The 24,082-nt window shown below is 44.6% G+C and overlaps 1 long non-coding RNA gene across 1 annotated transcript; it reads right to left on the minus strand.

The window, feature by feature from the left end:
• Nucleotides 1–842: 842 nt before the first annotated feature.
• On the minus strand, nt 843–24,082 carry LOC307041645. The gene is made up of 3 exons (XR_013808836.1): nt 23,980–24,082; nt 3,789–3,897; nt 843–3,123 (listed from the first exon to the last, which is right to left on the minus strand). It is a non-coding gene; the product is annotated as an uncharacterized lncRNA (long non-coding RNA).

Below are 24,082 nucleotides of genomic sequence, written 5' to 3' on the forward strand. Positions count from 1 at the left end.
AATTATGGTAATTATGGAGACACTAAGTTACACTGCATACATGTATCTATCAATTGTTTCAAAAACCTTGTTTTTTCACCTATCAGGTCTCAAACAATGTGTCTTCAAATAGAATAATTAGTGCTTAAGCACACTCGTGATTTATTTGATTAATTATTTTAGTGTCATGCGCATTAAAATGCCACTCCAAGATGCTAAGATGAAACAACATGTTTTACAGAAAATAAATATTTCACAAAACTCATGACTCACAAGTCTGACTTTGTGTACCAAACGCTTTGTCTCCTTTCAAGCTCTACAAATGAATTCTGTCAAAAAAAGTTCTCTTTCTAAAATACAGTTTAAGTCTTTCACAATCAACCAACCAGAAAGAATCTGCAGAGAGGGAGGACATTCTTCTGAGGTGTACAGTTCGTAAATCTTCATAAGGAGCAATGAAGCATAAAATGGACTGTTTCAATCTAACCTAAATCACGTAGCAAAATCTTTTTTCTCTGAGGGAGACCATTATCTGTTTCTGCATGTGCCTGCACAAAGTCAGGCACGTAGAGTCCTTTAAAAGTTGGTTAAGTATTGAATAATATAAAAGATTCAAAGTTAATTTTTGTCAAGTCTGAATCATATATAAACAGATCATCTTCAAACACTAAACACAACATGGATTCAAATACACGGTCAGATACAATAGTTTCACATATAGAGACGCAACATATTTCAGCTTTTATTCCGCAAAAACATGTGTTCAAATAGACCTCGACACCTTCACATTCCCCATCAACATTTAGGCTCACTTGCTCATGCGCAGCATATTAACCACAGTTATTTAAAGACGTTGGGCCATAACTTAATTGTCCATTAAAACATACAAATGTAGTCTGAGCTGTGTAGCAGAATTCATTGAATATCCACCCTTGAAGTTTTTGTTTTTTTATTCAACATAACCAACTTAACACTGGGGTTTTGAAACTATTATTTTCTTTCAACCAGTGTTCGTTGAACAAAGTTATCACCAACAGTTGATAATTGCAAAATATCTTGTCACATCAGGTTTTGTTTTACTAAATGTCAAAGGTAGAACAGTACAAAAATCTCTGCACAAACTGCAGAAACACAGGCAGATGGATTGAAAGAGCCAGTAAATAACTTTGGAAAACAACTAGAAACCTATAATACCACCACTGGCTGTAAATCAGAGGGAGGAGAGCTCTATTGGTGCAGCTGTGTGAGTCAGTGGAACTAGTGCCAGTGGCTCCTTATTACAAAGAAACATCTTTTCTTCCTACATTAGAGGCAAATAAATGGGTGGGGGGCAGAGACACAGAAAAAAGAAAGAAAGAAAGAACTATTATTGCAAGAGTTACATTGGCATCGAAATGTATTTACTATAATTTTTGTAATAGTATAGTATCCATAATAGTTGAGAAGACTAGGAGTTCAGATAATATTTTCAGTACTGCTTTTCTGAAACCCTGAGAACAAATATTGCATTGAAATATGACTTGGAGCCATACAAATGCTAAATCAAAGTCTGCAGCAACAAATCCACTTCATTAAAGTGCATATAACCATCTTTCATAACAGGGCACACTGTGTTCATTAGATGCTGATTACATGTTCTCCTATTTAACAGTGCACGGCAGTGTTTTACAACAAGTTCAACTGAACCAAAAATCGTGGCAAGCAGAGAAGCTTGGATCAGCAACAAAAATGTGTGTGTACTGTATTGAGTTACTGCCGCTGCAGGACTACTGAGGGAACCACAGCCCAGTGTGCTCCCATGGAATACACACTCACACGCGCACACACTAACACATACACAAGTACCACACAAGAGTTGGCAGGCCTGAGACATTTGTTTCTGCTTCGGTCTCACGGAAGCAGCAGAAGCGGCAGGGCGGTAGGCCTGAGTAGGGAGAGTGGGTGGAGGAGGATAGATGACCATTTGCATGTGTGAGCCTCAAAAAGTATCCTAGACCATCTGATATGCGCTTTGACGTCAGTTAGTGTGAGAGAAACGAGACCAGGAAAGTCATTCTGCAGCAGCTGGAGCTTTGCTATAGTAGGGGTGCTTTGAAAAGCGAGGAAGTTTGCAAAAATATCTCATTATAGAACGGAAAAAACAGCAGCCCCTAACTCCCAATATGATCCTGGAGTTATGTTCTTATAACAAATGTCCATGTCCAGTGCTAATACAAATCCGTTCCCTTACTTCATCCCTGCTCTGTTGAACAATGCCCATATATCTTCCTTATACCACGATGACAGATAGATTAATCTAGCAAACTAGATCCCTCTGCTGTGAGAGCATCCGTTGGATAATGAATCACTGATGAATCGCCTGAAAGATCTCACTCTAAGGCAGTGTAAAGTCATTTGATTTAATGGCTCTGCATAGCTGCAGTGCAGCAGGCATTACCTGATCAATCTGAGGTACTGATCTCGGGTGAGTTTGGGTCACTTCCTGCAGAAGTTGATGCAAAGACCGCCTGAGGGTTAGTTGCTTCAGTTTCAGAGCCTCAAACAAACTGAGAAATGAACAAAAGAAGAGATTTCTGTACTTACAAGTGACAGTTATAGCCTTTATATTTTGGTTTACAAATGTTAAAAAGCAGGCCTTGACCATTGAATGAAAGACACACCGGAGGACCTGGAGGGAAGAGACAGTGCAGGTACATTCTAAACACACTTTATCCTTGCCTCAACTTAAAGGCAGGCAAGTTGAAAAGCAAAAGCAAAAATCAGTTGCATTAAAATGCTTTATCTATCCCAGCTGCTTGTGAATTCAGAATAAAGTGAGAGAAAGGCAAACAATTAAAAACGAAGGATTGAAAATGGGAATATATAACTCCTGACAATGCTAAATGAATCCCATGTTAGCAAACACACACACGAATCAGCACCATCACAGTGTAAAGCTCCTGTGTCAGACAGGGGAGGTGCATACAGAGCAGACACTGCCACTTAAGAGTTGGCTTTCATCTGTGTGGGTGGGACATGCCAGATCCCCAAGGCTGGCAGTACGACAATAAAGCACTGCCCAAACGTTGGCTCCAGCAGGGACCATTGCTCCGGTTTGGCTGCCTCTTTATGCCTGTATTTTGGCCCGATGACTCAACCGAGGCCCTGTAAAAACAGTTAAACTCATAAAATTGACATTTTAATTCATTTTGATAATGGCTAATTAATCAGTACTAATTTGCTCAGCTTGTTTTCCCATTGAACCAAGAACCTTGTTTATTAACACAGCCAAATTACGTGACTAAGGCCTACCAAAGCAATAGGAAGTCATTGAGGGCTATAAGCCATTACCCTTGAGGTTTCTTGTACAAGTGGATACTAAAACCGGGGGGAAAAGAAAGAGTACTAAAATATTACATTGTGCAAAAATAACTGACCATAAAGAAAACCTTTGCTAAAAGAAATAATACAATTATATTATATCTGTTTTTTTAATTGAAATAAAAGTCAATGTAATCAGGAAATCATATGTCCAAACCAACAATAAATGATTCAATGTTCTACAGAGGGCACTTTGCAGCCTGTGAATACAAGTAATTATCAATGACAAATATGTTACTGCCTTGCAGGGACTCACTTATATTTAACAAAAAAAGACAGATGAAAAAAAAAAAACATCTAAAAGACACCAAAGTGCAATCACTATTATTATGCTGCTAAATGAATGACATTTCTTATTGAATCAACAGCAGAATAATACTGGTACAACTATAAGAATGTAAACTCTCTGTACAGTGAGTTACAATATAGGAGTCTGTTATTTTACTCACCTCTCTGAGCGTCAGTCTGAGAGTCTTGAGCACCACGAAGTCCTCCACAATCTGATCCAGGACCAACACCTCTGCTTCTGCATTCAGACCAGTCCCATCAACCTGAATACTGTTAGAAATTAAAATCAATGTTTTGATGGTATAATGTAGTTTAAACATGCCGGCAGTTTAAAGGCTGTTTTATACTGAAAAACCAGAAATTCTTGTGCACAACCAGCTGTTAAGCTTTATTCTGAAAATCTTTCATCTCCGATTAGCAGTTAGCATGTGGCTAATTTACCATTTCTTATAGAGGTGAATTTAGTAGCGAAATGACATGGAGTGATGTACACCGGAACCTACTGATTTTAACACTACAACTATAGACGTAGAGATATTATTATTGCTGAATATTAAACGAAGGTACAGTTTATTTGAATAAAGTTAGTGTTTACAAACGTGAGTAGCATCTAGCATGTGATAACATCCGGAATGACCGGAAACCAAAATGCCTTGAAGTATTTTCTGTATTTTTTAGAGTATTGATTACAGCGTTTAGAATGTGTTAAATGAAAAGTGATGAAAGAGAATATGAGGAGAAGAGGTGTGTTTAAGAATATTGAATGTAGAAATGTCTAAATCCTCTGTTTAATGAAACAACGGACATTACGTGAAGGGCCGGCCTTCAGCAGCAGCAGCCGGCCCGCAGGGAGGAGCCAGCAGAGGAGATAAAACAGCTGGAAAAGAGGAGCTCGGGTCTCTTCTCTTCGCTCACGAGGACCAGATCACAGCTCTTTTTCTGACTGAACAATATCCTGTTTGTAACATACCCGCGCCTTTTTTAATTGAAGTACCCAATTGAACCTTCTCAGAGACTCAATAAGTCTCCTTTTTAAAGCTTCTCTCCTGGACGCGAGAATAATGAACATAGTTAACAATTGGTGACCCTGACGTGATCCTCGCTCAACCGGGAGAGACTACAGCCGGCTGTTGGCCGGAGCCGCTGGCATCCGTTCGACACACAGAGAGCTCGAATGGACTAGGTAAGGAGAAACCTGTTAAATCGAATTCTTCAATAGTTTATGTTGGACAATGTTAGTTCTGTGTGTTTGACGGCGGCCAGCGGATCCTGAAAATAGCTGTGCAATTTAAGTTAAAACAAGCCCAAATTGATAAACATTGGTATCCAACAACATGTGGCGTTGCTTTGTTACAGGCAGGGTGAGTTCAATTTATTTTGTTCTATTAACCCTGCATGTTATTAATTTGTGTGTGTTTTGTAATTGTGTGTGTACTCAGTTTAAGGCTGATCATACTTCTCATACTTCACGGAGGTGTCTCTTCTTACGTTTTTAGGTTTAACACTAGAACCGCCAACGGGTAAATGTTACCCGCTGCTGTTTTTTTATTGTATGTAACTTTTTTCCCATAACATATTAAAGTCTCACAGTCCGTGACTTTTCCTGAAAGTGTGTTATATAGCACAGTCTGTTGTTAAAAATTGTCAATAGGAAGTCAGATTGAAAAAAATCGCCAAATAAATTGCCATTTATACCCATATCCGCCAGCGGGTAATGTTTACCTCATAGAAAATGCAGCGTAAACATGACGTGTTGCTATAGCAACGCCTTTTGTCTACTGCGGTTCCTTATAGATAGAGAGATAGATAGAGAGAGAGAGATAGATATATTGATAGATAGAGAAAGAGAGAGATAGATATATAGTTATAGATAGTGTAACATCTTGGAGAATACAAGATCTTGGATGACTGAGCTCACGTTGAGGACGTAATGCATGTGTGCAGGTTACGTGCCAGTTGAATAAAGATGGACACTCGGAATGAGAGAAGTAGTCCGCGTAGTCTGTTTATGTAGACAATTATATGTCCATAGAACAGAACATTACAGATGGATCGATAGATAGCTATAGATAGATAGAGAGAGATTGAGAGATTTGTACCTAAACAAAACACAAGTCTAACACCAAGCGTTTAAATCAGCACTTGTAGCGATATTTTATACTTCATGCTATCTGCACAAACTATGTCATCTGAAAAGCTGAGAGTCCACAGATTCTATTGGTATAAATGTCATCCCTGTGCGATCAAAACTCATTGTTCTGTATGATAAATAAAATAACATTGTACCTTGCAAATCAATAGCAGGTAAATTTTACCCGTTGGCGGTTTTAGGTATACAGCGACCTCTGGCGGTTCTAGTGCTAAGGCCTATAACGTAAATGATTTAAGGTCATTAAACAGTTTAAGGCTGTTAGAATAAAGGAGACATCGCGAGTCAGTTTAAGGCTGAGCAACAGTTTAAGGCTGTTCTAAAAAGTCCTTGTAATAGGCCTGAGTAAAGTTTAATGCTTTATCAGTGTTTATTCTGTTCTATTTACAACCAAACATTCCGAGTGGATTACGACGAGAAATGCGACATTCGTGCGTTAGATAGACGGTATTCTCCTAATTGTGTTTGATTAGCGTCTTACTCTGTATATAGTGACCCTAAGTCAAATATTACGTGATTCGGTTTATGGCCTATAACGTAAAGGGTTTAAGGCTCATTTTTTTATTGTAAAATACATAGAAGTGTTAGAGTAAATATCACCCCGCCATTATTCAAAACTCCCCTGTGAGAGCCACGTGGTGAGTTGGAAAATCAGTTGCCATTTTGTTTTCACCACATATTGACAAACAGACACAGGGCAATCGACATTTCGTGAAATGCAAATTCAAAGCACTCCTTTGTTTGTTCTTATGCAGCTGGTTTCACTCTAACGAGGCATTTTCCTGACCTCCATCTTGTGAAGAACAAATCATACTTCTTGTCACAGTTGGAACTAGAAGGCTGAATCAGGTTTTGGATATTAAAGGGAAGGATTGTTGTATTTTCAAAAAACTCCAAACTGATTTTTGAAGTATTTCTGCTGGCAAAAGTGTATTGGCTGATTTTTGAAGTAATTCTGCTGGCAAATGTGTTTTGGTGGTTTTTGAAATAATCCTCTTTGCAAATGTGTTTTGGCGGTTTTTTGAATATTCCTCTTTGCAAATGTGTTTTGGCGGTTTTTGAAATATTCCTCTTTGCAAATGTGTTTTGGTGGTTATGTGCTGTGTTGTTTAACCATAGTGTAATTTTCTTACCATTTTAAGAAGGAAAATACCATTCTTCTTGTTAAAAGAAGTCAGTTTTGCAACAGCTATTCCCTAGTGGATTGAGCTGGAAATTACAACAGTGCACTCTGCTGGTAATACAGAATTATTACACAGATAGAGGGAACACCTACTTAGGGAAAGATATATTAACATTCTGAAGTTTAATTCTAAAGTTTATAAACAAACACAGGTATCGCCAGAATAGAATTGCAAAGTGGTTTCTAATTATAAGATGAGAAACTTTACATAAATACCATAACCTAGACTGTAGAATATTCAAACAGCAATTTATTGAAGCTAACACAAGTGTGACATTAGCATAATTTCATACACTTCGGTATGCACTGTACACAGTAGATTTCGATTTTCACAAGATTTCTATTTTCATATTTCAAAGTCAAAACCATACACTGTACAATTTTTATTTTCAACATTTCATATTTTAAAATGTGCATTATTTTTATATTTTAATTTACTTTATTAATATTTTACAAAAAACTTAAAACTTTTTTTGAAAAAACCAACAAAAAAAAACCTTGAGCATCTAAAAAAAGAAGGAAAAAAAAGCAACCCAGATTTAAAGTTCGGACGAACAGCAACGAAGGTGCTAGTTAGAGGATTAGTGCTTCATCTTTGATAACTTAATAAATAGTTAGAGAACATGTCACCAAAACAAACCAAGTTGAGACCAGACGCAGAGCCAGGCTCAACTGCAGATATCAAGGGAAGGATAAAAATCAGATCAGATGCTATAACAGCTCCAAATCTTGGACAAAAGACATGGAACCGAATGGAGAAACTGTTGGAACAATGGTAAACGAGACGACTGTATCCAGCCGATGATCAACCAGCACCAACGAAAACCCATAGAAAAGCTGTAATTGATCATGAAAATGGAGAATACCTGCGAGAACAACAAGCATGGATCAAAGCCGGACAACCCTTCTTGGTATGGACCTTCAAAAGATTGCTATGAACAAAGCGGAGACAAGGAAAGCACAAGTTACAAGTATGATGCTCCATTTAAAGTATTCTGTTAGTGGGATGGCAAACATGTGCGTCGCCCAAGAAGCAAATTCGCTAGCGAAAGAAGACACAACGGGAAAAAAGGAAGAGGCTCCAGTAATCCAAACTCCAGAACTCTATCCAAACCTGCCTGAAAAACCTCCTCCTTACATGACAAAAGCAGACCTTGTCTCTCAAACCTCAATACAAGCCCCAACTTTTAATGTTTCAGGAGGAATATTGAAGTTGGACGAAGTCCCCACAGAAAGAAGTGTCAAAGAATTGGACTATGAAGTAAGAATGCTACACAGTAAATCTGACCAGCTGCGGGAGATTTTCGAACACGAAATGCAAGAATTGAAGGACATGACTAGAGAGCATCAAGTTCAGAAAAACACATTACGAACACCTATGTCATTCAAGCCCAACAACAAACCTCCCGGTGCTGAGACATCATCAATGGCAGGTTCGGACACGCCGATTTTCTCTCTGCTACTACCAATAAAAACAGGAATGGATGCGCAGGAAAAGTTCGGAAAGCATCAAGAACACAAACAAGTTGCGGAGGCAGAAGAAAGACAAAAGGCAGAGGAGGTGTATGATAACAGGATGACAGAAAGAAGAAGGATGGAAGATGATTACCAAGAAAGTCAGACACAAAGGAGACAAGAAGAGGAAAGATTCCAGGAGATGATGGCAGAAAAACAAAACAAACAAAGAAGACAAGAAGAGGAAAGATTCCAGGAGATGATGGCAGGAAAACATAGACAGGACAAAGAAAAGGAAGAAAAAAAAAAAAGAAAAAAAAAAATGGGGACAATCACAAACAACACGCCGAACAAACTACTCTCCTGACAATTCCAATGGAAAGGGAAATGATGATGACGATGTCACGATTCTCATGTTATGTCACCTTTATAGTTTTGTAGGTTTGGGTGTTTTTGCTGTTTTCCATGTCATGTTTTCCTTTGGGTTATTGTCTGGTCCTTTTCCCTGTGTTTTCCTCTTGTCATTAGTTTCCCTGGTGTGTCTAATTGTCTGATTATGTTCACCTGGGCCCCTGTGTTTTCTCCTCCCTCCTCACCTGTGTCTTGTTGTGTGATTAGTCTTGTGTGTATTTAAGTTCTGGGTTGTCTGTCTGTCTTGGTCGGTTCGTCTTGTTCCCAGACTAGTTGTGCGGTGAGTGTTCTGTTTTTGTCATTGTACATATATCTCATAGCCTTGAAATAAAGGAAGTTCAGTTTATATCTGCATTTGGGTCCTGCTTGTTTCACAAACCGTGACAGTACGAACCGACCAAGAAATGGGCCCAGCAGATCCGTTAGAGTCGGAATTATTACATTTTTCCTTTTTTTTGGCTAACTGCTCGGATAGATGGAAGAGAGCACCCGGAGTTCAGCAGCGGGAGGCTGTGTTGTCGGAGGCGCGCCAGATGGCTAGAGAGAAACCAGGTATGGTGAAGTTCTTACCTGGCTGGATTTCAAAGATCCTCCCTGTCTGTGATTCCCGGCCTGCTAGCCCCAGGCTTGCTAGCTCCCGGCCTCCCAATTCCCAACCTGGCACCATACGCCTCGGTGGGTTCCGTCTGCAGTCAACCCATGCTTCTGCCCCAGTTCCTGCTCCTGTCCAGGAGTCATATTCTGGAACTCGTCTGGCTTATGGAGGTCCACGGAGTATTCAGGCGGCTGCTAAGAGGAGGAGTCGCAAGGCCAAGCTAGCAGCTCAAGCCCCAAGAGCCATGGTTCCGGCTCCAGAACCGGACCTTACAGCCATGTTTCCGGCTCCAGAACCGGACCTTACAGCCATGTTTCCGGCCCCAGAACCGGACCTTACAGCCATGTTTCCGGCTCCAGAACCGGACCTTATAGACATGTTTCCGGCTCCAGAGCCGGACCTTACAGCCATGTTTCTGGGTCCAGTGCCGGCCCTTACAGCCATGTTTCCGGCTCCAGAACCGAACCTTACAGCCATGTTTCCGGCTCCAGAACCGGACCTTACAGCCATGGTCCCGGCTTCATTGCCGGCTCCAGTAACCATGGTCCCGACTCCGGCTCCTCGTCACCTGCTGACTCATCGGCCGACGCCAGCTCCCCGAGTCCTGTCGGCGTACCGGCCGACTCCAGCACCTTGTCTCCGGTTGGCTGTCCGTCCGACGCCAGCTCCCCGAGTCCTGTCGGCGTACCGGCCAACTCCAGCACCTCGTCTCCGGTTGGCTGTCCGTCCGACGCCAGCTCCCCGTGTCCGGTTGGCTGTCTGTCCGACGCCAGCTCCCCGAGTCCTGTCGGCGTACTGGCCGACTCCAGCACCTCGTCTCCGGTTGGCTGTCCGTCCGACGCCAGCTCCCCGAGTCCTGTCGGCGTACCGGCCGACTCCAGCACCTCGTCTCCGGTTGGCTGTCCGTCCGACGCCAGCTCCCCGTGTCCTGATGGCTGTCGTTCCGACGCCAGCTCCCCGTGTTCTGTTGGCGAACCAACCCACTCAAGTGTCGTTGGAGGTCCCGCAGACTGCCTTTCTGCCGGTGGTCCTGCCAACCCCATGTCCTGTGCCGTTGGAGGTCCCGCAGACTACTCTTCTGCCGGGGGTCCTGCCAACTCCATGTCTTGTCACGTTGGAGGTCCCGCAGACTACTCTTCTGCCGGGGGTCCTGCCAACTCCATGTCTGGTCCCGTTGGAGGTCTCGCAGACTACTCTTCTGCCGGGGGTCCTGCCAACCCCATGTCCTGAGCCGTTGGAGGTCCCGCAGACTGCTCTTCTGCCGGGGGTCCTGCCAACCGCATGTCCTGTGCCGTTGGAAGTCCCGTAGACTACTCTTCTGCCGGGGGGCCTGCCAACTCTATGTCGTGTCCCGTTGGAGGTCCCGCAGACTGCTCTTCTGCCGAGGGTCCTGCCAACCCCATGTCCTATGCCGTTGGAGGTCCCGCAGACTACTCTTCTGCCGGAGGTCCTGCCAACTCCATGTCTTGTCACGTTGGAGGTCCCGCCGACTACTCTTCCGCTGGGGGTCCTGCCAACTCCATGTCCTGTGCCGTTGGAGGTCCCGCAGACTACTCTTCTGCCGGGGGTCCTGCCAACTCCATGTCTTGTCACGTTGGAGGTCCCGCAGACTACTCTTCTGCCGGGGGTCCTGCCAACTCCATGTCTGGTCCCGTTGGAGGTCCCGCAGACTACTCTTCTGCCGGGGGTCCTGCCAACCCCATGTCCTGAGCCGTTGGAGGTCCCGCAGACTGCTCTTCTGCCGGGGGTCCGGCCAACCCCATGTCCTGTGCCGTTGGAGGTCCCGCAGACTACTCTTCTGCCGGGGGTCCTGCCAACTCCATGTCTTGTCACGTTGGAGGTCCCGCCGACTACTCTTCCGCTGGGGGTCCTGCCAACTCCATGTCCTGTGCCGTTAGAGGTCCCGCAGATTACTCTTCTGCCGGGGGTCCTGCCAACTCCATGTCTTGTCACGTTGGAGGTCCCGCAGACTACTCTTCTGCCGGGGGTCCTGCCAACCCCATGTCCTGAGCCGTTGGAGGTCCCGCAGACTGCTCTTCTGCCGGGGGTCCGGCCAACCCCATGTCCTGTGCCGTTGGAGGTCCCGCAGACTACTCTTCTGCCGGGGGTCCTGCCAACTCCATGTCTGGTCCCGTTGGAGGTCCCGCCGACTACTCTTCCGCTGGGGGTCCTGCCAACTCTATGTCCTGTGCCGTTGGAGGTCCCGCAGACTACTCTTCTGCCGGGGGTCCTGCCAACTCTATGTCTTGTCACGTTGGAGGTCCCGCCGACTACTCTTCCGCTGGGGGTCCTGCCAACTCCATGTCCTGTCGCGTTGGGGATTCCACCGACTGCTCTCCTGCCGGGGGTCCTGCCGGTCCTGTGTCCTCTTCCATGGGGGATCTTGCCGACACCGGCTCCTGACTGGCCTCCGGAGCTGTCTGGTCTTCACCCCTCCTCGGACTCTGCCTTGCCCCCGGGCCGTCCGCCCGAATTCCCCTTTTTGAACTCTGCCTTGCCCCCGGGCCGTCCGCCCGAATTCCCCTTTTTTTGACTCTGCCTTGCCCCCGGGCCGTCCGCCCGAGACCCGTCCTCCAGACCCCCTCCACCCACCCTGCTGGATTTTTGTTTTTTTGGGACGTCTGGAATCCGTCCCTTGAGGGGGGGGTTATGTCACGATTCTCATGTTATGTCACGTTTATAGTTTTGTAGGTTTGGGTGTTTTTGCTGTTTTCCATGTCATGTTTTCCTTTGGGTTATTGTCTGGTCCTTTTCCCTGTGTTTTCCTCTTGTCATTAGTTTCCCTGGTGTGTCTAATTGTCTGATTATGTTCACCTGGGCCCCTGTGTTTTCTCCTCCCTCCTCACCTGTGTCTTGTTGTGTGATTAGTCTTGTGTGTATTTAAGTTCTGGGTTGTCTGTCTGTCTTGGTCGGTTCGTCTTGTTCCCTGACTAGTTCTGCGGTGAGTGTTCTGTTTTTGTCATTGTACATATATCTCATAGCCTTGAAATAAAGGAAGTTCAGTTTATATCTGCATTTGGGTCCTGCTTGTTTCACAAACCGTGACAGACGACGGTGCACAGTCGGAAACCAGTGTACACTCCCCATACCATGAACAATCAAATCAACAACGCAGTTTTGCATCTCCTACTGAGAATACTAGTAGCGACGAAAACGAGCAACATTACCCTGGGACATGCCCCAAAACTAAAAAAAACAAGACATCTCGAAGAACCAAGACTGGTGCACATACCTCCATGCCATTGATAGCGGCCGGAAGAGGATTTGACTACCAACCATGGATTCATAGGGACATGGAATCATTAGTGGCAAAACTACCTCCACTCACCCAGGGAGGTCAGAAGGTGAATGGTCTGGAGAAATACACTGTCCAAGACCACCTGTGCTTGGGAGACAGGGCATTGCTTGGACGGATAGAAGGAAGACTAGAGGCAAGAGCAGTGGATTCAAAGGCCAAATGCACCAACTCTCCAGATGATACCTCGTTCAACAAAATCAGGTCGAGCTATTGGGCTGCCATTCGTCACATTTACCCAACAACACGCAGTTTACATGCCCTCAACAGCCTGAGAAAAGAGCCTGGGGAAGACATGCATGCCTTCCTGAAGAGATGTGAAGGAGTGTGGGAGGACTGCACTGGAGAACGACATGACACTTCGCCGGCTGTCACAATGCTGTGGAAGAACGCAGTCATCAAAGCCCTTCCCAAATCAGTGCAGGCACGCCTGGGAGATGTGGTGGGATTGGAAGCTAAACTCCCAGAAGAATGGAGATTAAATCTCATTCAACACGACATCAAATACCAGGAAATAAAGGTGGAAGATCATGAAGAAACAAAAAAACTGGAAAAAAGACTTTTGGAAATGCAGGTGGCTGAGAGAGATACCGAAGCTAATAGAAGTAAGGAAATGACAAGGCAGATGCTGGCTGTGACAGAAATGGTAATACTAACAGAAAACGCAGGACAGACGCCTCCAACAGTTCAAACTCAGATAGCGCCAGGAAATCAGATGCAGAACCAACAAGGAGGCAGAGGAGGTTTCCGAGGAAAAGGCAGAGGAAAGGGTTTCCGGAAGTTGGGATGTTACATATGAGGTCAGCTGGACCATTGGTCCAGAGAGTGTCCGCATCAACAAATGCAAAACCCACCACAAGCACTAGAATGCGATCCTACACAATTTCAGCAGACCCAGACGCAGCAGTATTATCCCCAAGTACAGCAACCACCTGTGTATGCTCCTGTCCAACTACAGCCACAAGCACCCATCTACATGCCTACGCAGTATCAACAGAGGGGAGGACCCAGTGGTGGCAGAGGAGGATTCCAGGGACAACCACGAGGAGTAGGGGTGCCAAACATGAACCAAATGCCTCTGACAGCTTGGAGTTGTCCATACGTATGAGGGGGCCCAGAGGATCCAATCACAGGTGACGCAATTCCAGCCCAAGATGAACCAATGGTCACCTGTGAGAGTGAGGGAGAGAAGGTGGAAATGAGGGTAAACACAGGAGCCAAAGCTTCCTGTTTGACAAGATTAAAGGGAAAGCCACCACCACTCTCAAATCACACCCTCAAAACAGTTGGATACTCGGGAAAAATTGATGTACAGAGATATACATTACCATTGGTTACAAAAATTGAAAAGCAACTCCTGTAACATCCTTTCCTCTATGCCCCAAACTGTCCCATAAATCTGATGGGAAGAGACCTCCTCGTAAAATCAGGAGCGAGAATTCTATGCACACCAGATGGGCTAATTGTCCAATTTCCAGGCCAGATACCACTCTACCAGACGTACGACGGACAACAGAGAATCATGATGATGGCAGCAAATCCAGAAAACGACGAAGAAAATGACACAACCACTGTGTACTGGAGCCGCCTGATCAACACTGAAATCGACACTCCTCATGTCCAAAGAACGTACATGGCCTGGAAGCCATGGATAAATACACTGGGACCCTATGGGCCCCCACAAGATCCTCTACATTGTACGTACAATTATCTAAGGCGACCAGATGAAGAATATCAAGACGCATGGATGGAAGATAAAGAGGGAAAGATGGAAGATTTGACTGTAGCAGACATCTACGTAGGACCGCAGGGTGTAGCAGCAGCGGTAAAACTCACACCAGAACAAAAACAATGGTACAATTTATCTGAAGAAGCTGTTCCTCATGTCACACTCGCCATGACTATAGGAGCTGAGTCCAGATCATTGGGTCCAATGATAAAGACTGCATTGAACACAGAATGGTTGGCGACAAAATCACCTTTTTTGTGGAGATCAACAGACCAGACGATGTGGAGGATTGGAAACAAGAGCCAGGAACAAGGGCTATTGGAGAAGCAAGAATTGGACAGAGATCATGGCCGAGAACACACAAACCATCCGGACACAGAAGAAATGCTGATGCAGGTGCCTACACATCTTTGGACCACTGGAGACTATGATGTTGGATTAGTAAATCATGAAGTCTCAGTGGAGCTGGTGGAAAATTAAAAACCATGTTGGCGCCCGCAATACAAATTGAAGCAAGAACAAATAGATGGAATAGGAAGCACCATTCAAGGATTGTTGCAAGCTGGAGTAATCAGACACACCGGCTCAAATTGGAATACTCCCATCTTGCCGGTACCAAAAGCTGGAAACAAGGGATGGAGAATGGTCCATGATCTGAGAGAAATCAACAATGTCACTAAAACTGCTAATATTCCTGTTCCCGATCCACATGTAGCATTACAAAATCTTAATCCAGGTCACAAATATTTCACAGGGATAGATCTAGCTAATGCATTCTTTTGCTTACCATTAGATCCAAAAGTCCAGGATATATTTGCTTTTACCTACCAAAGACAGCGATACACCTAGAACCGGATGCCACAGGGTTACAAGGATAGCCCAGGATTATTTAACAGTGCTTTGAAACAAGACCTCAGTGCATTGCAACCACCGGGGGGAGTAACTTTGATACAATATGTTGATGATTTACTTCTAGCCGGGCCAGATGCAGCAACATGTCTGGCTGTGACACAACAATTGCTAATCCTACTGGCCAATGTGGGCTATAAAGTGAAGAAAGAAAAAACACAGATCGCAAGGAGAACAGTTACATTCCTGGGAAGGATGATTTCCTCAAACAGTCTAACTCTGACACCAGCACAACGGTCTTCCATCCTCTCCCAACCAAAGCCCAAAACAGTGCAACAAATGCTTGCGTTCCTGGGCCGGACAGGTTACAGCAGGACATACATACCTGACTATGTGGACTTGACACAACCACTGAGACACATAATTGAAGAAGCAGGAAAATGAAATCTTAAAGCTACTCTCGAGTGGACAACGTTGGCCGAAGAAGCTTTCACGAAGACGAAGCAAGCCCTGAGTCAAGCGGCACACCTTTCCACTCCGGATTATGACGATGATATTTGCCTTGATGTTTCTGAATCAGGTGGAATAGTCAATGGAGTCCTGTTTCAGAAAAAAGGGGGAGTGAGACAGGTACTCATGTACCATAGCTCAAAATTAGACAATATAGAACTAGGCCAGACAGGATGTGCAAGACACATAGCTGCAATAGCAAAAGTCATTGAGAAAACTGCACATGTGGTAATGTGCCACCCATTGAAAGTCAACACAGCCCATGGAGTAGTAGCCATACTTGTCAACCCTCCCGATTTTCGCGGGAGACTCCCGATTTCATTGCCCTCTCCCGGTTTCCTCCTGGGGTCATATTTCTCCCACATTTCTCCCGATTTCTGACAAAATCAGATTTACACACGACTATTTCCACTCGGACTTTAATACAGCTACATCATTGTTTGGTTTCCATGGTAACACGTCTCTTTAGTAGCGCGCACAACTCAAAGTCTGAGGGTGAGGCAGATATTCACAGAAAACAGAACAAGAACCGACAACTACTCTACTCTCTGCTCACTCCTTTCCTGTAAAATACAGGTCCAGCCCACACATATGCTCCATCAAGGACGGTGCTACAGGCCGCAAGGCAGTGCACTTACAACTACAATAAGCATGTTAATGTTAATCTAACAGCTCCGGCGATCCACTAGCACCCCCCCCCCCCCCCAATTTTGCATTGCTCCCGATTTCTGAGGTCTAAGGTTGGCAAAGGTAAAGGTTGGCAAGTATGGTAGTAGCATTCATCAATTCACAGGCATTCACATTTTCCCCAATCAGGAAAATCAAGATTCAGACCAGTCTGTTGAAACCACATAACATACCAAAGTGGTTTAACAAACATGTCTACAGGACTGATCACGGAAGAGCACACACCCCATGACTGTCAGTTCGTCTCCCAAAAGGATCTCAAGATAAGATCCGATTTAGAAACAGATCCACTGGACCAACCAGACTTCACTCTCTACAGCAGTGGTCACCAACCTTTTTAAGCCCAAGATCATCGACCTCGGCCTAGGTGAAAGGCGAGATCTAACTATTGCAGAATTTAGTGAAAAAGACGGCACAGACTGTGCTTCCAATTTGAGGCCTTTTATATAGGCTAATTGCATCTGAATGACTGTTACAATGAAGGCTCCACTACCAGCTCATGGCATATAGGCAAGGGTAAAGTGCTATTTTTTTATGAGTGGGGGGCGGATCTCACCTCCTCCAGGGGGGTCTTCACCTCCTCTAGGTCCTCACCTCCTCTAGGGGGCCCTGGGGGGATGCTCAACCGGGAAGATTTTTTTTTAAATATTGAAGTTGAAAGCATTAATCTGGTGCACTTTGAGAGCAACATGAAGAGATCTATGGATACCTCTCTCAGCACCCATATGAAACAGAACTGTAAACAGATTTTCTTTTTCTTTATGGATATTTTACAAATCACTAAACTGTATTCTTGTTTTACTGCCATATAGTATTTCATACCTGTTTTTCATGTATTCTCTTATTGTTTGTATAACTATAATGATCATATGAAGGTGTACCGCGGAAATAATCTTTTAAATAATTTGTGACAAAACCGTTCTAAACACTCAAGAGTCCTTTAGCTCACCTGAGCTCCTCAGGGAGGACTGGGGACGGCCAGATGATAATACATGGTGTCCCGTTTCAGAGAAGGTATATTGGAGTGCAAGGGCAGAAGGAAATAACAATCCCCCTGGTTTGGCGTTTAGGTCTCAGCTATCTTTTTCCAAAGGTCGCCATAGTGGAGATATGAGCAAACACAATCCAATAATAATTGCTTTTAAAAGCGCACTCACTCCCCATTTCAAGAAAAAGGGAGACGTCACTGCATTCCATTTACTGATGGGGATAGAAGTTCCTGGAAAAGACCCAATGGGATCAATTTTAGTGAAAATAATTGACCCACCAGCTGATGTAATCCCTGATCTCGCCCCAAAATATACTGAATCCTTTTTTAAACCAGAACCAGAAATACCCCCTGCTAAATCTGTGAACAATCCACTGGTCACCTATCTGAGTACGACCTCTATACAGAAAGTCATAGCAGTAGAAACAGGATACGAGGAAACAAATTCCTGGTTAGACTGGGTTGTTTACTCTGTTAACTAGAGCAAGATGGCGGCTGCCCGACCAAGTTTGGGAACAGTGCCATTTCCATTTAATGCCCACAATAACCCAAGAGGACAGCTCTGTATGTACAAACTCTATGGACAAAAATCCCCAGCAGATTGTTTAGACATTGCACAAAAGTATCCAGTGGTAAAAATGAATGACATTCCACTTGACTTCATGCCATACGAGGGACTTTAGGATTGCATCACAAGGGAATGCCTAAAAGGTATAGAAGTAGGAACTCTTAAGTTGTGCAATTCTACAACGATTTTAACGAAGCAGGATTTTCTCCCAGAAATAGCTATGCCCATTAGGCAGTATCCCAGAACAGATGTGTGGTGGTATTGTGGCACTAAAACCCTGTACTCAGTTTTACCACAGGATTGGACAGGGACCTGTGCTCTGGTACAGCTAGTGAGGCCTTTTTATGCAGTACCAATGACGGCCGCGTAACTGATAAACATGGCAGTCCAACCCAAAGCAACTAGAGCCAAAAGGTCAGTCTTTAGAGGGAGTTTTGATTCCACTGTGTACATGGACAGCATAGGGGTGCCCAGGGGAGTCCCAGATTAGTTTAAAGCTAGAAACCAGATTTTAGCAGGGTTCGAATCCATTTTTCTTTGGCCCACCGTAAATAAGAATGTGGACTGGATTAACTATATCTACTACAATCAGCAGAGGTTCATAAATCACTCCAGGGACGCGATGAAGGGACTAAGTGAGCAACTCGACAAGACCAGCCAGATGTCTTTGCAGAACAGAGTGGCCCTAGATATGTTATTGGCAGAAAAAGGGGGTGTATGCAAAATGTTTGGAACATTATGTTGTACTTTCATCCCAAACAATACCTCACCTGATGGATCAGTAACCAAGGCTCTGAAGGGACTCACGACTTTGAGCATGGAGTTAGCAGACAACAGTGGGATAGAGAAGAACCCCCTCGGGGGTTTCTTAGATGGTTGGCTGGGGAAGTACAAGGCTTTCTTACTGAACGGACTGATCTCTGTGTCAAGTGTGATTGTGATATTGGCACTGTGTAGTTGTTGTTTCTCAACCTGCATCCGCGCTTGTGCAAACCGACTGATTAATGGGGCCCTCAACCGGGAATATGCTAGTGGTCAATATCACATGGGGGGACAATTTCCAATGCTAGCAGAACAGGACGATCCACCCCCGTATACAGATGTTGATGAAAATGATGAGTTAGTTTGAATGATGTTTATTGATATGGATGTTCAGAGATGAGATTGTTCAATGAATGTTCAGTAGAGGTAATTATTTAAATGATGAAATCATTTGAAGAAGTGAGCAAAATAAAATGCCAAGCTAGTCTATTTTTATTTTTATTTTCAATTTACTTTACACTATTCCAAGATAGTGCAATTTTTATTTTCAATTTACTTTACACTATTCCAAGATAGTGTAATTGTTATTTTCAATTTACACTATTCCAAGATAGTGTAAGTGTTATATTCAATTTACTTTACACTATTCCAAGATAGTGTAAGTTTTATTTTCAATTTAACCCACACTATTCCAAGATAGTGTATTTTTTATTATTTATCAATTTATTTTGCCAATCCAAGATATTTTATTTTATCAAGATATTTTATTTTATTCTTTATTACTTTATACTATTCTAATATGGTGGATCTCATGTTTTATAAATCATTGCTATTCTAAAATGGTTTGTTTCTTTTCACTTTGTAAAAACAAGTGCCTTAACACTCAGCGTGGTATGAGAATGGTTTCTGTGAAAGGAGGGAGGAAGAAATGTTCTGATACCAAGCCATTGCTGCTATTTTGAAGAATGTTATTGAATGTAAACACTAGAAGTTATGCACAAGGGAAAACTTTTATGTTTGAGCACAGTCAAAGTATTTTTTGTATTTTTGTAAAGTTAAGGCTATTGAACCATTCCATTTTGATTGTATGTTTGTAACATGAGTTATGTACTATGCAAAGTTCAGATGAAGAACTCATTGATTTCAGTATTAAATACACACCTTTTAGGTGTGTAAGGAGGGACTGTTAGAAATTAAAATCGAAATTAAATGCTGTTTTATACTGAAAAACCAGAAATTCTTGTGCACAACCAGCTGTTAAGCTTTATTCTGAAAATCTTTCATCTCCGGTTAGCAGTTAGCATGTGGCTAATTTACCATTTCTTATAGAGGTGAATTTAGTAGCGAAATGACATGGAGTGATGTACAACGGAACCTACTGATTTTAACACTACAAATATAGACGTAGAGATATTATTATTGCTGAATATTAAACGAAGGTACAGTTTATTTGAATAAAGTTAGTGTTTACAGACGTGAGTAGCATGTGATAACATCCGGAATGACCGGAAACCAAAATGCCGTGAAGTATTTTCTGTATTTTTTAGAGTATTGATTACAGCGTTTAGAATGTGTTAAATGAAAAGTGATGAAAGAGAATATGAGGATAAGAGGTGTGTTTAAGTATATTGAATGTATAAATGTCTAAATCCTCTGTTTAATGAAACAACGGACATTACGTGAAGGGCCGGCCTTCAGCAGCGGCAGTCGGCCCGCAGGGAGGAGCTAGCAGAGGAGATAAAACAGCTGGAAAAGAGGAGCTCGGGTCTCTTCTCTTCGCTCACGAGGACTAGATCACAGCTGTTTTTCTGACTGAACAATATCCTGTTTGTAACATAGCCGCGCCTTTTTTAATTAAAGTACCCAATTGAACCTTCTCAGAGATTCAATAAGTCTCCTTTTTAAAGCTTCTCTCCTGGACCCGAGAATAACGAACATAGTTAACAATACTCAGCCTGTCACTGGGTTTCCACGCAAGAACAGCAGAGAGGCCTTACACACTCCAAATAAGGTCACCAGTGAAAACAGGAGGATCCACCGGCATTTTAGCATGTAGCATGTTCGCTAGACACCTAATCAGCTGATGTTTTGGGTGCGTTTGATTTGGGTTAACTGGCGTCCTGGACGGGTGGTGAGTTAAATTAGTTATCACACAGGCTCCGCCCTCTACTGGACTATATGGGTACTACTCTCTATCATGCTATAGTATGCGTGAATTCACCTACTGAGTTGCATAAACGTAGCCGGCCAATCGGGGCGAGCCTACCTGAATGCGCGTGCACTCAGGCCCACAGTATATAAGGTGACTACGCCTCCAGACTGTCATCCTTTTTCTCTTCAGCGAGCAACAACAACTGAAGCTAAAGGTAAAAGATAGATAGCATAAGTGAAAGCATATGGACTCACCATTCCTTGAACATCGGCCTTGCCCTACTTGCCCTGGCTTAATTGCGGGCGCTGATCCCCACCGTCTGTGCTTCGAGTGTTTGGGGCCTGACCACGCGGTGGAGGGCAGCAAACATTCTCCGTCCTGTAGTGCCTGTCGTGCGCTCCCGCAGCTCAGACGCCAACATCGCCTGGAACATTTCCAGGTGCATTATGTCTCGCCCAACTAGGCGCAGGAGGAGCTTGAGGTGGTCGAAATGGAGGACCAGGAGGTGGCCGAGGAGGAGGCGTTCGTGTTCGCCATTCCGACGGGCCGGGCAGCCCCGTTTGTCAAGGAGGAAGAAGATGAGCGTCGGGAGTTGTCGGGCGCTTCTGGTCCGGCGTCCACGAGGGTCCACCGCGCAGGTCTGCCTGTCAGGATTTCCCGCTGGTGAAGGCCATGGCGACGGAGCGTGTGGGTCTCCGCTTCCCCCTCCGCTACCACCCAAACCGGTGAGCCGCCTCCGTCAGGGGTTTTATGGCCCGGTTTAGCCAGCCCAGCCGACCTTTGTTTCGCCCCATTGCCAGATATTTGGCAGTGTGTGGAGGCGACGTGGCGGCACCCTCTGAAGACGAGGGCTCCGGTGGCTGGCATGGCAGGTTTACTCAGGATGCAGGGCCGCACGGACACAGCATGTCCCGGTGTGCCCCCCCCTCGATGAGAGCCTGGCGGCCCATCTGCTCCCACAGACAGCAGGTTAGGTGGAGGGGAGAAGACCCCTGCCCCCGCTGCCTTGTGACCGTGAAACACTGGAATTTCTGGATAAGATATTCCGGCTCGGGGCACAGCTGGCCGCAGCGGCCAATAATCTGGGCGTGTTAGGGATTTTGCTGATTACACCTCGGCAGGAAGCCCCCGCCTCCCGGTCTCAGGAAGACCGGAGCGATTATGTGGACCGCTGCATTGGACAGATGAATAATCTGGTCCATGGTGTAGCCGCCGTAGCTGGCCGTGTGATGTCTTTGTCCACAGTGGGATCACGCCACGTGTGGTTAGGACTCACGGCGCTCGACAAGAAGGACCGTGATGATCTCCTTGGGCTCTTCGGATCGATCACCTCGGTCATGCAGCGCTTCAGCCGCTATTCCATGTACTTCCTGGTTCCTAAGAAGGCAGGAGAATTCAGGCCCATTCTGGATCTTCGCAGCCTGAATCGGCACATTGCCTGCAAAAAATTCCATATGTTAACTATAAAACAGTTACTGGGGCTGATGCAGACCGATTGGTTCACAGCCATGAACCTGAAGGACGCTTACTTTCATATCGAAATTGATCCAAAGCACAGAAAGTATTTGCATTTCGCCTTCCAGGGGGTAGCCTACGAGTACAACAGACTACTGTTCGGTTACTCACTATCCCCACGCACGTTCGGCAAATTTGTGGCCACACAGCGGCAGCCGCTGCGCGACCATGGCATGAGGGTGTTCTTTTATCTAGACGACCTCATAGTCATGGCCAGGTCCAGGGAACGCGCAATGTTTCACACAGCCCAATTGATCCTACACCTAACCAAGTTGGGTTTTGCGGTCAATTGGAAGAAGAGCTGCCCCATACCTCACCAGCAGGTATATCTGGGGGTTTTGCTCGATGCAGGCAGACTACGTGCCACCCTGACAGAAAGCAGACAGGCATCCCTGCTTCGGGCAGTTTGCAGACAGCTTTGACCATCATGCAGACTCTGGGTCTCATGGCGGCTGCTCACTTTGTTGTGCCACTCGGATTATTGCATACTCGTCGCCTGCAGAGGCGGTTTATCGGCCTTCGTTTAGATCCCAAGAGGCACAAACGACGTCTGGTGACCACCCCCCCCCCCCCCCTCAGTATAGAGCAACCTCCGATTCTTTTTTGGTCCCTTTCAAGTCCAGTTTTGGATAGTCTCCCGTGGTTTCGTTCCATTTCAAAGAGCTGTTTGACGCTCGGCGTAACCTCGGCATAACCTCGGCGTAACCTTGGCGCACTGCACTGCCACTCCCACATCCAATCCCAGAGCTTGAAGATTAATCACAGGGTTTTTCAAGCAAAGAGACTATAGTCCCAAACGATAGCTGAAGATTCTGGGTAATGTAGTGTCTTCCGCCATCCTAAACTCCGAAATGTTTTTCGGATTTCATATCACATTAACATACCTGCCAACCCTACCGATTTGGGCGGTAGTCTACCTCTTTTGACATGTTACCGCCTACCGACTTAGCTGGCTTTCCCTACCGATTTTCAATCTTCCCAAACTATAACAAATAAAAATGACACTCCATAGACACTGGACTCGACTTTTGGTGGACACCGTTTGTAGCGTGATCGCATCATACAAACAGTAGTCATCTGTGTTTCTGAAAGAGAAACAACGTGCAGACCGGGGGTAACGCTGCGGGAAAGGCAGCGTTGCCCCCGACGAGGCATTTGAGTCCTGCAGGATTTCTCAGTTAATATCAGTGTTTCGAAAACACATGTTGGCGACTGAAAGACATCCAGTGTTTGGTCTTTTCCGGGAGCATCCTACAGTGTCTCAACTGAAAGAGGACCACAAACACACACAAAATATAATGCAATTTCTAGATTTGTGGATATTTATCTCCCATTCTTTCACTTTTTCTGACAGTTTCAACACCAAACATGTGGTTAATGTGTTTAGTGAACTACTGTTACGATTCCAGGTACTTAGTATGTAGGACCCAAATGCAGAGGTAAAGTATTGTGAGATACTTTATTTTTCCATGATTTAGCAAAAAATGAACAAAAAGGTTATCACCAAAACTCCAGTCGAGATGACAAAAAAAACAGAGGACAAAAAATGAAGGCGCTCACGCAGTGAGGAATCAAAAACCAAAGAGTTCCAAAAGCATAGACCTGAC

Source organism: Notothenia rossii (assembly GCF_949606895.1).
Source record: "Notothenia rossii genome assembly, chromosome: 5".
Lineage (NCBI taxonomy): Eukaryota > Metazoa > Chordata > Actinopteri > Perciformes > Nototheniidae > Notothenia > Notothenia rossii.